At 41.7% G+C, this 16224-nt stretch overlaps 1 protein-coding gene across 3 annotated transcripts in view; it reads right to left on the reverse strand.

Moving 5' to 3' along the window:
• The window catches only part of LOC131692353 (uncharacterized), a 138802-nt gene that overhangs the window by 80496 nt on the left and 42082 nt on the right, over positions 1–16224 (reverse strand). The window contains exons 2-3 of one of the 3 annotated variants that reach the window (XM_058979347.1): positions 8600–8684; positions 8064–8216 (exon numbers count right to left, since the gene is read on the reverse strand). The gene's annotated coding sequence lies outside the window, so the exon portion shown is untranslated. Of the gene's footprint in view, positions 1–8059; positions 8217–8599; positions 8685–16224 lie in introns of all 3 variants that reach the window. The other 2 variants (XM_058979348.1, XM_058979350.1) reach the window with 2 other exon arrangements.

Genomic DNA, 16224 nt, shown 5'->3' on the forward strand with positions numbered 1-16224 from the left:
CGTTGAACGACCTACGAGCAAGTGTCGCTATTAGTGAAACTTGCCGTTCGTTCGTTGTTCCTGTGTGTCGTGTATTTCCCATCTGATAGAATTAACAATTCCAACCTGATCCATGTACATCTTTCCTCTGTACCATTCGTGACCGCGATTGCCCTTCCGAATGATGATGTCGTTATTCTGGGCGACTTTAACCTACCTGGATTGACAAGGAGTCCGGCAAGCAATGGATTTCTTCGGCTGGATACTCAACAATCTTCGCTTATCGTCGACGCCAGTAGTAGATTAGATAGCTACAGTAGCGCCACTCTTCGGCGAATCAATAATCTCACCAACGATAGTGGACGTACATTGGATGTTTGCTTTATAAGAGCTCGGGATTATCCTCCATATTGTTCCACGGCTCCATTTTCTTTAGTCCAGCATGTGCGTCATCAACTTTGAACGAGTTACTAACTCCATCCATTCAATCATCCAAAACTTCATTCAAAGTGACTAACGTGCTGGCGCATGTGCTTCTAGATTCGGGATCGGAAAGCATCTTCGTGACTGCCATAGCAACAATTAAGGTTTTAAGACGGTCTTGAAGCCTTTCTTAAAACTTAGAATCCACTTGTAGTGTTCTGTAAACCTGGTAAAGCTACTTGGGTGAGCGATTAAGTCAGCTCATGAAGATAACTCGAGTTGATCTTTCTGTCGTCAGAATTGGACAATCAGCTAGCAAGGTCAAACACGGCAAACAGGCGGCTTTACGGTCTCGTTTGTTACAATACTCACGAGCTTTCTAATCCTTCCAAAGGTAACTATCAACCTTCCAACAACCACTCTCAATACGGATAGGTAAACAATTGCGAACGATAGCTAGTTGCTTTATCCAGCGATTTTCGAATCGAAGGGTGTGCATCGTGTACTCGGGATCGAAGGATTTTTCGATTTCTTCGAAACCGGAAAGAAAATTTCGCTGGGGAACAGCTACCGACTCTTAATGATTCTTTATTCATCTGGGTCGTATGCGAAGGGTTTTCAGCTTCTAGTAGATCCTTACACATCAACTGCAATACGTCGATATCATAGGATTTGGACGCGCTGATGTCTCGATTTTGGTCTTGTGAGGAAGTCAAGTCTGGCAACACATTTTCACTGGAAGAGAAACGCGGTGAAGAGCTGTTTCTGAATACGGTTTAAAAGGATGAAAGCGGTCGGTACACTGTCTCTCTACCGAAGGGTGAAGACGTTATCTCAAGGTTGGGTGAGTCCAGGGACATCGATGTCTTCAAGAAACCGGACGTAGGTTGGCAAGAGATGGACACCTACGGAGGCAGTATACTGATTTTATGGATGAGTATCTGCATCCAGCTCAGCGGAAGGTGGAAGAAGTTGCTAAAGATTCGGTTAAATGTTGCTACTTGTCGCACCATCTAGGTATGGGTAGTATTCGACGCTTCCCGCAAGGCTTCTTCCGGGATATCACTAAACAACGTGGTCCAGTGAGACAGGAGGACTTCCGTTCCATTATTCTAAGCAATCGTACAAAACAAATCTTGCTCGTATCCGACGTGAAAAAGATATTCCGACAAATAAACGTTTGACCTGAATATCGACCGCTGCAATGTATTTTCTGGCGCAACTCCATTGCGGAGGAGATATGAACCTACGAACTCAACACGAGAACAGACGAGGTTTAAACAGCAATTGATTTGCGAGTACAGCTAGAAGCAATGATGTCAAGCGGAGGATTTCGTTTACGGAAGTAGGCGTCGAACTACCCCGAGGTACTGAATGGATTCGAGGAGGAAGAGCTTGTCATCCGATCATCTGAAGGCATTGTTTTGGATCCAGACCTTTCATTATAAGCCTTAGGACTGACTTGGATGCCAGTAACCGACACACTTTGGTTCCAGTTCACCATCTACAATTTGAACAATGAACTTCCTCTTACCAAATGGTTCTTACGTGCTTTCGGTGATTGCTACACTCTTCGATCCGTTAGGTCTTTTGGGTGCCGTAATTACCAAAGCAAAGATCTTCATGCAGCCGTTGTGGACGCTGCGAAACGAATATGACCAACGACTAGATTGGAACCAACTGTGGGTGAGGCCTGGAGAAAATATTACGAGTAACTGCCACTGTTCAATGAAATCTGTATTGACCGTTGTATTGTCATCACAGACGCGGTGTCTGTGGAGATCCATTATTTTTCGGATGCGTCGGAAAAGGCATACAGAACATGGCTCGGACATAATCTCAGGAGCGAGAATACAGTCGGGCGGCAAAGGTTAGGCTTTTGACCTCAAAATCCAAGATTGCTCTATTGAAATATCAGACGATTTCTAGGTTGGAGTTGAGCGGGGCGCTTCTGGCAGCACAACTCTGCGGAAAGGTCCATGAGAATCACAGAAAAATCTTATTTCTGGACCGATCTGGCCTACGTTGGCTTTCAGCAAATCCAACGAGTGGCTAAAATACAGTCCATTACACAAGAATCAAAGTGGAGTCACGTCCCTGGTGTCTAGAATCCGGCAAACGTTATTTTAGAGGAATTCGCCAAATGATAGGCCTCTTTTGCCACTGATAGGTGAGGGCAGACAAAAGGGACAGGCAAAATCATTTGCATCATTAGAGTTTCAGTAGGACACTGATCATGTTGTTAAAGTGTTGTTTTGATCGAACCGAAAATTAGTTTTGTTTTGATCGCTCCGATTATTTTTTAATTTTCCACGCGTTTTATGTGTGTTTTAATTGTTGTGTTGTCACCAATCGTTTCGCAAACTTTGTATTGTTGTTCGGGAAGTGACGAAGTAACTTTTTAAACTGTGTATTCGCTGTTCTGTGTTGAGAAAAACACCCGCTACCAAGTTTGTTTTGCATTCTGCATCAGTACCAGCACTGATATTTTTTCGTGCCGTACAGTGCAAGCGTGGGTAGCAGTGATGGAGAAGCAGCAGTGTGGAGCTTGCAATTTGCCGATTAATGACCTTGAACAGGTCTGTTGTGGCTTTTGCGGTACATATTTTCACATCGGCCAGCAGTGCTTGGGTTTTAACCATCGCGCTAATAAGGAATTGCTGTCGCAGGGAAAGTTTGTAGTTTTCTGCTCACCGTGTCGCGAAGAGCTTAATGGAAGGAGTGTGCGCTCTTATATTGCGGCTAAAGTCGAACCTGGAATTGCCTCACCGAATGTTGAAAATCTATTATCTCAAATTCAACAACTTTCTTCATTTGTTGAATCGTTGAGCCAAAAAGTCGATTGACTGTATGCCAAAACCATGCCGATCGAACGAATGATGAACCAATTCGCTCTAGTGGTCAAACTGATACGCCAGTTTGGCCTAGACTGGGAGTGAAACGTCGCCGTGGAAATCAAGGCCAGCCTGTACGTGCTACGATTAACCATGGAACAAATGTGGTTGACCTCAGTGACCTGTCCGTTACGTCTATTGCTCCTGAAGCACCACCGCCAAAGTTCTGGTTATACCTGTCTGGTTATCATCCTATGATCACCGACAGTGACGTCCAGAAAATCCTTCTTCGTTGTTTGAATGTTGAAGGTACCACTGATATCGTGCGTTTAGTGCCAAAGGGTAAAGACACGACAAATTTGTCCATCGTGTCGTTTAAGATTGGCCTTGATCCAGTACTGAAACAGATAGCACTTACTCCGTCTACTTGGCCCGAGGGCCTGCTGTTTCGAGAATTCATCGACATGTCAATTCAATCGTAGACCCGGACTAAACCGACTCCAAACTCCAAGCGGATGTAATCATACTGAGAATTTGGAAAGCCCAATGGTGACTAAGTGGCTGATGGGAAATAGTACATGTTACATCGCCGACTTCCAAATTTCTTCCCTGCACAACTTGCCACCGTTACACAGAAGCATTGTTCCACCGTCATCGCCGAGACTGCACAAACGAATTCACGCTGCGCTGCCATCACCGGGACGCCTGTCATGCCGCATTACGGAAGCCCCCGAGTGCTCCGACGCAGTCGTGCTACCAGCCAGCGACCAGCTTAGTCGTCCCGGCCCTGCGTTAGGAGGTCGTGAGGGGGTCTTCCCAACTCCCTTCTCAGGCGAGTATTTTGCTTTAAATGACGATCCGCTTCCTGAAAACCTTCTGGTTTCCAGCTTGCCATCGGGTACATCACGTCCTTACAATTTGTCGGGACGCTTGGCACGTGACGTCGATGGTTTGCGATTGTATTACCAAAACGTCAGAAGGCTAAGGACGAAAATCGAGGACTTGTACTTGGCTGCTCTTGACGGCGACTACGATATCTTCGTTCTAACGGAAACTTGGCTTGATGATCGTATTACATCGATGCAGCTCTTCGGGGATTCTTACGCGGTTTATCGTGCGGATCGAGGTGCTCGTAACAGTATCCATGGTCGCGGCGGGGGAGTTTTAATTGCTGTTTCTTCCACACTTGCATCCTGTGAGTTTGGTGTGGATAGTTCATCAAGCATTGAAGCAGTTTGGACGAAGATTACTACGCAAACGAAGAGCTACTTTATTGGAGCTGTTTACATTCCTCCAGGAAAACGACTTGATTGTTCTATTATGCAGTTCCACCTAGACTCCATAGAGCGCGCTTCTTCGCAGGCAGATACAAATGATGTGATGATAGTCCTTGGCGATTTCAACCAACCAGGACTCATGTGGGTTTCTTCTGGACGTGCTTACGCTTACCCTAACCCGTTATCCTCGACAACAAATCCTGTCAGCCGCTTTCTTCTGGACGGGATGGCTTTTCACGGACTACGTCAAGTAAGCACGATTTTCAACCATCAATCTCGTTTTCTTGACCTTGTCTTCGTCAATGAGAATGCTTTGCATGAGTGTTCTGTGAGTGAAGCTTCCAGTGTGATCGTTCCTTTGGATAACTATCATCCCACTTTAGAAATATCCATTTCCACCATTAGTTCACCACTATATGAAGAAGCTTTAGCTGTGAATCGTCGTAATTTTCGCAAAACTGATCTAGTAGCTCTACGCCGCTCACTGTTGCTGATTGACAGGAGTGTACTACTTGATCAAGTCGATGTAGATGTTGCAGTTGATCTCTATAATCGGTTACTCCTTGACTGTGTTGAAAAATCTGTACCATATTATCAACCTCCCAGGAAGCCTCCCTGGTCGAACGCAATGCTTCGGAATCTGAAACGCAGCCGTGCCAAAGCTCTACGTGCGTACACAAATCGACGATGCCCTATTCTCAAGCGCTTTTTCGCAATATCCAGTAATGAGTACCGCTGTTACAATAAATTGCTGTACAAAGGATATGTGAACCGCATCCAACAAAACTTATGACGAAATCCGAAGGGCTTCTGGACTTTTGTTAATACGAAGAGGAAGAAAACGGGTCTTCCGTCTAGGATGGTCTACAATGGCGAAGTAGCGACTACGACGGCGACAAAGTGCTCCCTATTTGGCAGTTACTTCTCGAGTGTCTTCACGACTGATGCGCCAACTGCCATCGAGCTCGACAACGCGTCCCATGATGTTTCCGTTGGTGCGGTGGATATGGATGTATTCACCATTTCAGAACAATCAGTTCACTCTGCAATACAAAAAACGAAATTGTCGTATGCTCCAGGACTAAGTGCTATGCCTTCAGCTGTTCTGAAAAAATGTTCGGATATTTTAGCGATTCCACTGACGCACCTTTTCAATGTGTCATTTCAGCAGCAAAAATTTCCCGATGATTGGAAGTGTTCAGTCATGTTTCCGGTACACAAGAAAGGTGACAAAAGCAACATCGAGAACTACCGGGGAATCACTTCGCTGAGAGTCGAGTCAAAAATTTTCGAATCGCTTATCAACGAGGTGCTGTTCTCTGCTAGTAAACATTACATAAGCACTTGTCAGCACGGATTCTTTCCCGGTCGATCAGTGGAAACGAACCTGGTCTCCTTCACATCCTTTTGTACGGAACAAATGTCCAAACAACTGCAGGTGGACACGATCTACACAGATCTTAAGGCTGCTTTCGACACTGTTAACCATGAGATACTGCTAACGAAGCTTGATAAACTTGGATGCACTGCCCGATTCTGCCGTTGGCTTCGATCATACCTTGTTCGCCGTAAAGTCGTTGTTCAAATTGGTTACAATGAATCTGAGTCCTTTTCCAACCATTCTGGAGTTCTTCAAGGTAATACGCTTGGTCCGCTACTGTTTTCACTGTTCGTGAATGATGTGGCTTTCGTCTTAATGCGTGGAGGGAAACTATTCTTCGCCGATGACTTGAAAATATTTCTAATTATAAGGAAAGAAGCCGATTGCCGTGAGCTACAGTATCTCGTTGATACCTTTTATAGTTGGTGTAAAAGAAACATGATGGTTCTTAGTGTTGCTAAATGCTTTGTTATCAGCTTTCATCGAACGAGGAACATGTTTACTTTCAACTACAACATTGCTGGTACTCAGCTGCAACGCGTTGATCATGTAAAAGATTTGGGCGTCATCCTTGATGAAAGGCTAACGTACACCCATCACTTCTCAACGATCATTGACAAAGCTCACTGTCTATTAGGTTTTATGTTCAAACATCCAACGAATTCCGGGACCCTTTGTGCTTCAAAGCGTTGTATTGTTCACTGGTGCGCTCACAGTTGGAATTCGCAAACGTCGTCTGGTGCCCCTACCATGCAATTTGGAGCCAAAGAATTGAATTCATAAAATATGCGTTACGTCAATTGCCTTGGAATGATCCGCTGAACTTGCCATACGAAGACCGTTGTCGATTACTAGGACTGCACACTTTAGAAGATCGTAGACACGCGTCGCAAGCCACCTTCGTATCTAAGCTTCTTCTCGCCGAATATGATGTTCCCGATCTTCTATCACGAATTAACCTCAACGCACCAACCCGTGTCCTTCGTCCTCGAACACTGCTGCAGACTGAAATGCGCAACACTGACTACGCTGCCAACAGCTCGATACTAGCAATGGTCCGTCGCTTCAACGATTTTACCGACAACTTCGACTTCGTCATTAGTTCTGCACAGTTTAGAAATCGTTTGTTATCACCTTAGGTTAATTATTTTTAATTTAGTTCATTAAGACTCATTGTCAGATGGACGTAAATTGTTAAATACAAATACAAATGAGAAAAAACAGAGAAGAGTTTTTACAATTTAGATAGAGATGGTTTCTAAATCATGTCACTCATCGATTTTCATGATTTGCACGTCAAGCCAATTTAGAAAATACCCTTATGGTTGCGGTTATAGAAAATTTCGCTCAATCGGTAGTCGCCATCTTGGTTTTCATAATGGCGCCAAGCATCCGTTTCCATCATCTACTCATCAAGCCCTTTTCCAAAAAAAAACTCACATTGTTTCGTTATAATCATCAAATTTTGTTAACTGTTTTGATGAAACGATTTGAAATAAGAATGCGAAGCGAACTTTTTTACGATCCTTATCTCAGATAACGAACACTTTTTTACGAACTAATTCAATTTACGAACCTCCGCTTTGGGTCGTAAATGGAGGTTCCAGTGTATCTGTTGTTTGATGGTGAAACGAAACTGCATTTCAATATTATTTTAGTGGAATTATATGGAAGACCTCCGTCTGACGATGTAAATAGTTCTAGATGTACTTTATTAAGGTAAAGTGTCGTAACGGGAGTAGAGTACCAAAGCTTTAATTTGTAGCTGAATGTGAATTTCGCCGCAGAAATATGGGATCGACAGATTTCCAAATAGTCAAATCAATTTGCTCAATAATCCAAACAATAATAACATAATAAACAAAAACGCGAGAACCAACTTGAACACTCTTACATCGAGGTGTGCGACCAAAATAAGAACAAAAGCACAACTAACAATCAAAGCTTCCATAATCTCAAACAAAAGCACTCTCTACTCTGAAAATTAAATTATCTTCTGCTATTGATCTTTTAGTTCACATGAAATAGCCCTGCCTCAACTGACTGACCCATCTGCGGGTATAACTCTCCCAATAGCTCTGGAGGAGCAGCAGGAGCAGGATTTTATAAGCAATGATCAAGAAAAAATCAGATTCCACTTATAAAACATATATATGTATACATACTAACAAGCAACAACGAACTAGAGCGCCACAGCTGCCCGCGGATCTACCTCTACCGATGGTGATGACGATGAGCTGAAAATACGATTTAATAGAGTAACAATGCTACTCTACTCGCTACTTCAAATGGGTAGCAGGCTCTAAATACAGCAGGCGTTATCTAAAAGGAAGGATGGTAAAAATTCAAACATACACACACAGAGTTCGATAGGCGAAGAAGGCAAACGCATCAATAGAAAAAAGAGAAAAATTTTCACGGAACATACGCGAAATTTACGCAGATGATGAACACGATGATCAAGGCGAGTAAGATGTGATGTGTTGTTGCACAAAGATGAACATGAAAACGTAATAAAGAGAAAGAGAGAAAGAGAAAAAGGAAATATATAATACATTGCTTTAACGAACGCTCAAGTAAAGCTTTCGACGGTTTCGAAAGATCGGAGGCAGATAACAGCTAGTGACAGAATGATGACATTAACACTGCAACGACGTTGGATGATGATTGTAACTTGGTACGGTATGAGTACCGGAAACACTTACAGGTTCAAGGTGAATGCAGGAGTTGAATAAAACTGAACATGACGATCTATTACTGCAACAGCATCTCATGAATTGGCGGGTGTTACTGAAAAAATTAGAAGAAAAAATACTTATGTTATTGTGAATCTTACTATTCTCGGTGCTTCGAAACATTTGATGTAATAATGGAAATATTGCGTGACGACATTTAGTTCGTGACGTTTGACATAACTGAATTAATGCTGTTACTGTTTTCCAGACTTAACTTTATTCTGAAATTTCGCATTGAACATTATGGAGTTTCTAGTATTCATAACGTTACTGCAAGTACACAAACTTTTTTTTTCGGCTAATTGTTTTCCATCACGGTGTGTCTAAAATGTCGGGTTCTCGCAAAACATCGGTGGTGTGAGCGAACCCGAAATATATTTCATGTTAGAACCCAACTCGGTTTTCAGTTCAGTGGTGCATAACCCAGGTTCGAAACTGGCTTCAAACAAACGGCAGTTAGGTCCGAAACTGAGTTAGTTTCTGCCTCAAGCAAAAACGCTAATTTTCTAATTTATGACCCTTTGATCGATCTAGAACATATCTCGGAAAACGAGAAGCGAAGTAAATGACTTCAAGTAAGTCCAAACAAAGTCATTATAAACTCGCCCACAAGAAATTTCTTCGAATACTGTCTACTTGAAGATTATTTTTAAGAATATCTTTTTTCTATTGCGTCGAACTAAGCCAAATACATCATTTTTGGTAGCTGGTTAAAAAAAATTGTTCATTTATTTTATGTTTATATTGAAGAAGTGTCCTAAATTAATAGGTACGCTTAAGGGGGTGGAGTGTTTTAGGAGACAAAAAAGAGACTTGTTTTCGTGATTTTTGAAAAGGAAAAAAAACGACCTAAGATTTTGTGCACACATTTGGAAAGCTAAATTAAAAATTTCCCTTGAAAAACTTCACAAAATGGTGAAGTTAAGATATATGTCATTACTGGAAAAGTGCAACTGGTAGCTCTGGTTGAAATCATTGAAACAACAAAGATTTCCGATTTACGTAAGTATATATTCTATTTGATTTTCCGAATCCGTTTTTCCGCGGTTTTCTAGAAATAACCTAATCTTGGTATGAATTTTTGATACTAACGTGCCACAGAAATGATTAAAATGTTTGTTAGAATTTAATAAAAGCTACATAAATTGTGGTGACATTTTCTTCGATTTATCTATCGCGTAAACAAAAAACTAGATTTTTTCGATCTTGTATTGCAGGTACCCCCTTGTGGGTTCATATATGTAGCAGATGAACATATTTAGATAAAATTAGATATTTTTATTATTTTTTCTAACCAAGATTGCAACATTTTATTAAAGGGTTACACCACTGTAGAGCGCGAAAACATAGGCATATTTCGGAAATGTTACTTGATGCATTGTAAAGAATCGAATCGAATTGAATCGAGATCCTGTAAAATGGGATTTATAATACTAGTTTTGATGTACAAAAACTAAAAGTGTGAAGTATTTTCAACACAAGATTGCAGCTGAATAACATTATCCCACAGACTAGTTATTTTGGAAAAGGTTCACGGCTGGAAGTCTATCTTTCGTAATTTTTGACTTTGAGCCAAAAACAAAAGTTTTTTCGACTCCTTAGAACGATAAAATGTGACGATATTTTGTTTTATCGCGAAACGGTACTCTTTGTAATAGAAAAACGCTAAAAATTTCATAAAAATCTATACAAAATTGCATCTTTAAACAAATATGCATTGAAAAAATAAAATCTTACGTCAATGGAGAAAGCAATTTCAAATACACTTTAAAAATTTCAGAACGATAAAAAATCATTTGTTTGAGTTATTTTTTCAGGCACCGTGAAAAATGTGGTTTAGAGAAAACACAGTTCAAGTTTTCAATACGCCCAGGGTATACACTACAGCCGTTGTGGCAAAATTGAAAATTTGAATATTCATATGTTATTGCCGCCTTGCATATTTGGACATACCACTGTTAAGACCCTAATGCAATTTTAGGCAAATGAAAAAAAATCTACTTTTATTATTAAGGGTGCGTATTAGACCGGCAACAATTCTGACTTTTTTTTCGGAACACTGTTAAATCAAACGGTAATTGACTTCACATACCATTTGTCAAATATGAGCTTTTTTCGAAAACTCTAGTTCACTCACAAGAGTTTTCAAGTTTGTATGTGAAAATTTATGAAAAATAGGCAATAGAAATAATAAATTCAGTTCAAAATGCCAGCATCAACTTGTCCATCCCAAAATCTGCAGATATATAGCTTATGGTGTAAGGATAAATATTGCCGAAAACTGCAAATTGATCCGATTTTGCAGTAAAATATATTATATATAAATATTAGGGTGGGGCAAAATGATCGCTTTTTCAGCACAGCACTTTTTTGGTTCCATTTGGGGTCCCGAACAACTGTGCAAAATTTGGGGTCGATAGGATTTGACAAACGGGAATCTTCTCACGGACCAGTGTGAGGTGATCCAGAGGTGGCGGCATCACTACGAAGAACACCTGAACGGCGATGCAGCAGACGACGAGGATGGCACGGTAACGCACCTGGGAGCACGCGCGGAACACATTACACTACCGGCTCCGGATCTCCAAGAAATTCAGGAGGAGATCAGCCGGCTCCAAAATAATAAAGCCGCTGGGGTTGACCAAATACCAAGCGAGCTACTAAAACACGGTGGCGAGCCACTGGCTAAAGCGCTGCACTGGGTGATTACCAAGATTTGGGAGGAGGAGATTTTACCGGAGGAGTGGATGGAGGGTGTCGTGTGTCCTATCTACAAAAAGGGCGACAAGCTGGATTGCTGTAATTACCGAGCAATCACCCTGCTGAACGCCGCCTACAAGGTACTCTCCCAAATACTGTGCCGTCGACTATCACCAATTGCAAGAGAGTTCGTGGGGCAGTATCAGGCGGGTTTCATGAGCGAACGATCTACCACGGACCAGGTGTTCGCTCTTCGTCAAGTACTGCAGAAATGCCGCGAGTACAATGTGCCCACACATCATTTGTTCATCGACTTCAAAGCCGCATACGACACTATCGATCGAGATTAGCTATGGCAGATTATTCACGAGTACGGATTCCCGGACAAACTGACGCGATTAGTGAAGGCGACGATGGATCGGGTGATGTGCGTAGTACGTGTCTCAGGGACGCTCTCGAGTCCCTTCGAATCACGCAGAGGGTTACGGCAAGGTGATGGTCTCTCGTGTCTGTTATTCAACATCGCGCTGGAAGGTGTAAGAAGAAGAGCAGGGATCGACACGAGTGGTACGATTTTCACAAAGTCCGTTCAGCTACTTGGCTTCGCCGATGACGTTAATATTATTGCACGAAACTTTGAGAAGATGGAGGAAGCCTACATCAGACTGAAAAGAGAAGCCAAGCGCGTCGGACTTGCCATCAACACGTCGAAGACAAAGTACATGATAGGAAGAGGTTCACGAGAAGAGAATGAGAACCGCCCGCTCCGAGTTTGCATCGGTGGCGACGAAATCGAGGTGGTTGAAGAGTTCGTGTACTTGGGGTCACTGGTGACCGCCGACAACGATACCAGCAGAGAGATTCGTAGACGCATCGTGGCAGGAAATCGTGCTTACTTTGGCCTCCGCAAGACACTTCGGTCGAACAGAGTTCGCCGTCGTACGAAGTTGACCATCTACAATACGCTGGTTAGACCGGTAGTTCTCTACGGGCACGAGACCTGGACCATGCTCGTGGAGGACCAACGCGCACTTGGTGTCTTCGAACGGAAAGTGCTGCGTATCATCTACGGTGGAGTGCAGATGGAAGACGGCACATGGAGACGGCGAATGAACCATGAGTTGCATCAGCTGTGGGGGGAGCCGCCCATCTGTCATACCGCGAAAATCGGACGACTACGGTGGGCCGGGCACGTAGCCAGAATGTCGGACAATAGCCCGGTGAAAACGGTTCTCAATTCCAATCCGACCGGTACAAGAAGACGTGGCGCGCAGCGAGCACGATGGATCGACCAGGTGGAAGACGATTTGCGGACCCTTCGCAGACTGCGTGGCTGGCAACGCGCGGCCATGGACCGAGTGGAATGGAGGAATCTTTTGTATACGGCACAGGCCACTTCGACCTTAATCTGTTAATAAATAAAAAGGATTTGACCCGGCGTAGCGCATTGCGTTTGAAATTTGTATGGAAATTAGTATGGGAAAACCTACTTTTTTGCATTTGCGATTTTACAGACTACAATTTTTCCTACAGTATACCAGCAATTAGATAGAAGTGTAGTTCATGATATGCTGAACAACTTTGCCGAAGGATGCATGATTCTAGAATGTCTCTACAACAAGTTATAGCTGTTCATAATTCGATAGATCGAATTAATTGCCAAAAATCATTTTTTTGCCAACACTGCGGGTGTACTAATGATATTTCATATAGCATACCAAAATAACATCATATACTTTAAATTTACCACATTGGTATGTTTGGATGAATTATCCAAAAACCTTAGCTCAATTTCATGAGCGTAGGTAGTTTCGCAATAGGGCGTAGTTAGGGAAGAGGGAGGGGGGGGGTGGCTTCAACATATAAAATTTCTAATTGAAATAACTGAAATCTTGTCGAGTTGAAATCTTGATATGAATTATTTTACAACATGTATTGAAAAAATGTTCGGACTTACTTGTAACATTACTTGCATATATTTTTAACCTATCGCTTCAGCAGCAAACGTTTCCGGAGGATTGGAAACGCTCAGTAATATTCCCGGTATTCAAGAAGGGTGATAGATGCAACATGGAGAGCTATCGCGGAGTCACTTCGCTTGGAGTCGAATCTAAAGTATTTGAATCAATCATCAACGAAGCGTTATTTTCTGCTTGCCGATACTGCATCAGTACATCCCAGCACGGATTTTTCCCCGGACGTTCGGTCGAGACGAATCTTGTCTGCTTCACGTCATTTTGCACGGAACAATTGTCTAAGAAATTGCAGGTGGATACTATCTACACTGACCTAAAGGCAGATAGTTAAGAGTTAATCATGAGATACTGATAACAAAGCTTGATAAGCTAGGGTGTTCTACTAGATTCTGCCATTGGCTTCGATCCTACCTTGTACACCGTGAAGTCGTTGTTCAAATTGGCGATATTGTTTCAGAATCCTTTCTCAACACTTCCGGAGTTCCTCAAGGTAGTACACTGGGTCCACTGCTTTTTTCACTGTTCGTGAATGGTGCAGTTTTCGTTCTAAGGCGTGGAGGAAAGCTGTTTTTTGCCGACGACTTAAAATTTTTTCTTGTTATACGAAATGAAGCCGATTGCCGTGAGCTACAGCATCTTATCGACACCTTTTATAGCTGGTGTGTAAGAAACATGATGGTCCTTAGTGTTGCAAAATGTTTTGTCATCAGCTATTATCGAACGAGAAATATGCTTACCTTCAACTATAACATCGCAGGAACTCTGCTGCAACGCGTTGACCACGTGAAGGATCTAGGAGTCATTCTTGATGAAAAGCTAACGTATACTCATCACGTCTCTGCGTCCATCGACAAAGCCAATCGATTACTGGGATTTATTTTCAAAATTTCCAGTGAATTTCGGGATCCTCTGTGTTTCAAGGCTCTTTATTGCTTTATTTTTAGCGTAAATTCATACGATATGCGTTACGTGGATTGCCGTGGAACGATCCATTAAACCTGCCACCGTACGAGGACCGTTGTCGTCTTTTAGGACTTAATACTTTAACGCATCGGAGACATGCAGCGCAGGCTACTTTCGTGTCAAAGATTCTGCTAGCTGGATATGATGATCCGGAGTTACTAGCGCAAATCAGCCTCTACGCGCCTACCCGTTCTCTTCGCCCACGAGCCCTGCTGCATTCTGAAATGCGCAGCACTAACTACGCTGCCAACAGTCCGATTTTAGCAATGAGTCGTCGCTTCAACGAGTTTGCTGAAATTTTCTACTTCGTCGTGAATTCTTCGCAGTTTCGTCGTCGTGTATTGTCACTAGTTTAATTGTGTTTAGTTTAACTTAGTTTAGTTTAGTTCGTTTAGACAAATTGTCAGTTGGACTTTTTTATACAAATACAAATACAAATTAGCTATTCTGCCGTTATACGCTTAGTTGTCCCATGTATATAGGGAATCCCATAGAACATGGGACAAATATGCATATAACGGCCATATTGTGAATCGAAATATGTTGCTCACCGTGAGGTCATTTTCAGAAAAAGTCGATATCGAAATAATAGCGTTGAGGTAGCGTGTTATCAAGAGCTGCAATTTCAGTTCTAGCTCTCAGATCGCCATGAAAATTTGAATACACACTATTAATGAGATATGGTCGGTGTTAAGTCACACCGGACTAAGTCGCAAAACATCAAAAAATAAGATAATGATAGCACTTGATAAAGAATTTCTTCAGCTACATTCGACTTTTGCCAGATTTGAAATATGTAACAATAAGCAAGGATTATGGCGAAAATTAATTTCCAATTATAATGTAAAGGGTGCTGCGATTCAAACTTTAAACTCGTTTTTCTCGAAATCAATAATTTGTCACTTAGTTCGGTCTGACCTAACACCGACCATATGTACTTCGAATATACGCATTAGTTTAATTTCTTGGGCCAGCACAAATATAGTCCCTAAAACGTAATTCAGTTTTTCCATACATAATGCATTTTCCATACATAATGCATCGAAAGAATTTAAATATTTTATTCCCAAAACATTAGTATTAAATGGATTGTCCGCCTCTTTCAAACGGCATTTTTTTCGTTTTTTCTTCGATTCGATTTGACTTTCGAAATTTTTCGCAAATATGTTGTCCCATGCGAATTTGATCAATATAATATCCGAAGATGATGGTTTGAGCGTTTCTCTGAGGCCTACCATTGCCCCACGAAGAATGTGTTATCAAAAACATCGTGAAACATCGTGTTGTAAATGTTTTGAATCGATATAATATCCGAAGAGAGTGAAAAGTATTATAAGAAATGTCTCATGATGCATCACACTGTTAGGTGGATTAAACTCGTTTTTTATAAAACATTTATTTGACACGGCATTTGCGAAAGCTTTTTTACGCCGGGGATTCTTTTTAAAATAATATGTTACAAAAGTGTCACATTATAGTAAAAATTCACTTCCTAATACTGAAGTTTTAGTTTTGAACTTTTCAGTTTTATATTATAGAACTGTCACAATTATGAATCTAGAGCTGTACCACAGATGTTTTAAACATGTTTCAAATGAAGCAACAAAGAAAACGACAGCGTATACCAGTTTTAACGCTTGAAAAAATACAGCAAAACGCACAACTATTGTTTCCGTTCAGTTTTGCTTTGAACCTCCTATATCAATTAATATGCACTAAGGAACTTGAACGATACAAAATGCTAATGCTTGCTAACCTATGATAAAAACCAATCGATGTTTTCTTTTAGTCATGTGGCATTACTTTTGGTTGGCTACCAAAAACCGCTTAAACTATCTTTTGAAAACAAAAATCAATTCTGAAACTGCTCTAACATAAACCTCTTTACAACTCTAATTAAGTTTGCCCGTGGTTCAAACAAACAGAAGCATGCCAGATGCCTTAGTGCCAAAAACA

The sequence above is a fragment of the Topomyia yanbarensis genome, chromosome 3, assembly GCF_030247195.1.
Source record: "Topomyia yanbarensis strain Yona2022 chromosome 3, ASM3024719v1, whole genome shotgun sequence".
Classification (NCBI taxonomy): Eukaryota; Metazoa; Arthropoda; class Insecta; order Diptera; family Culicidae; genus Topomyia; species Topomyia yanbarensis.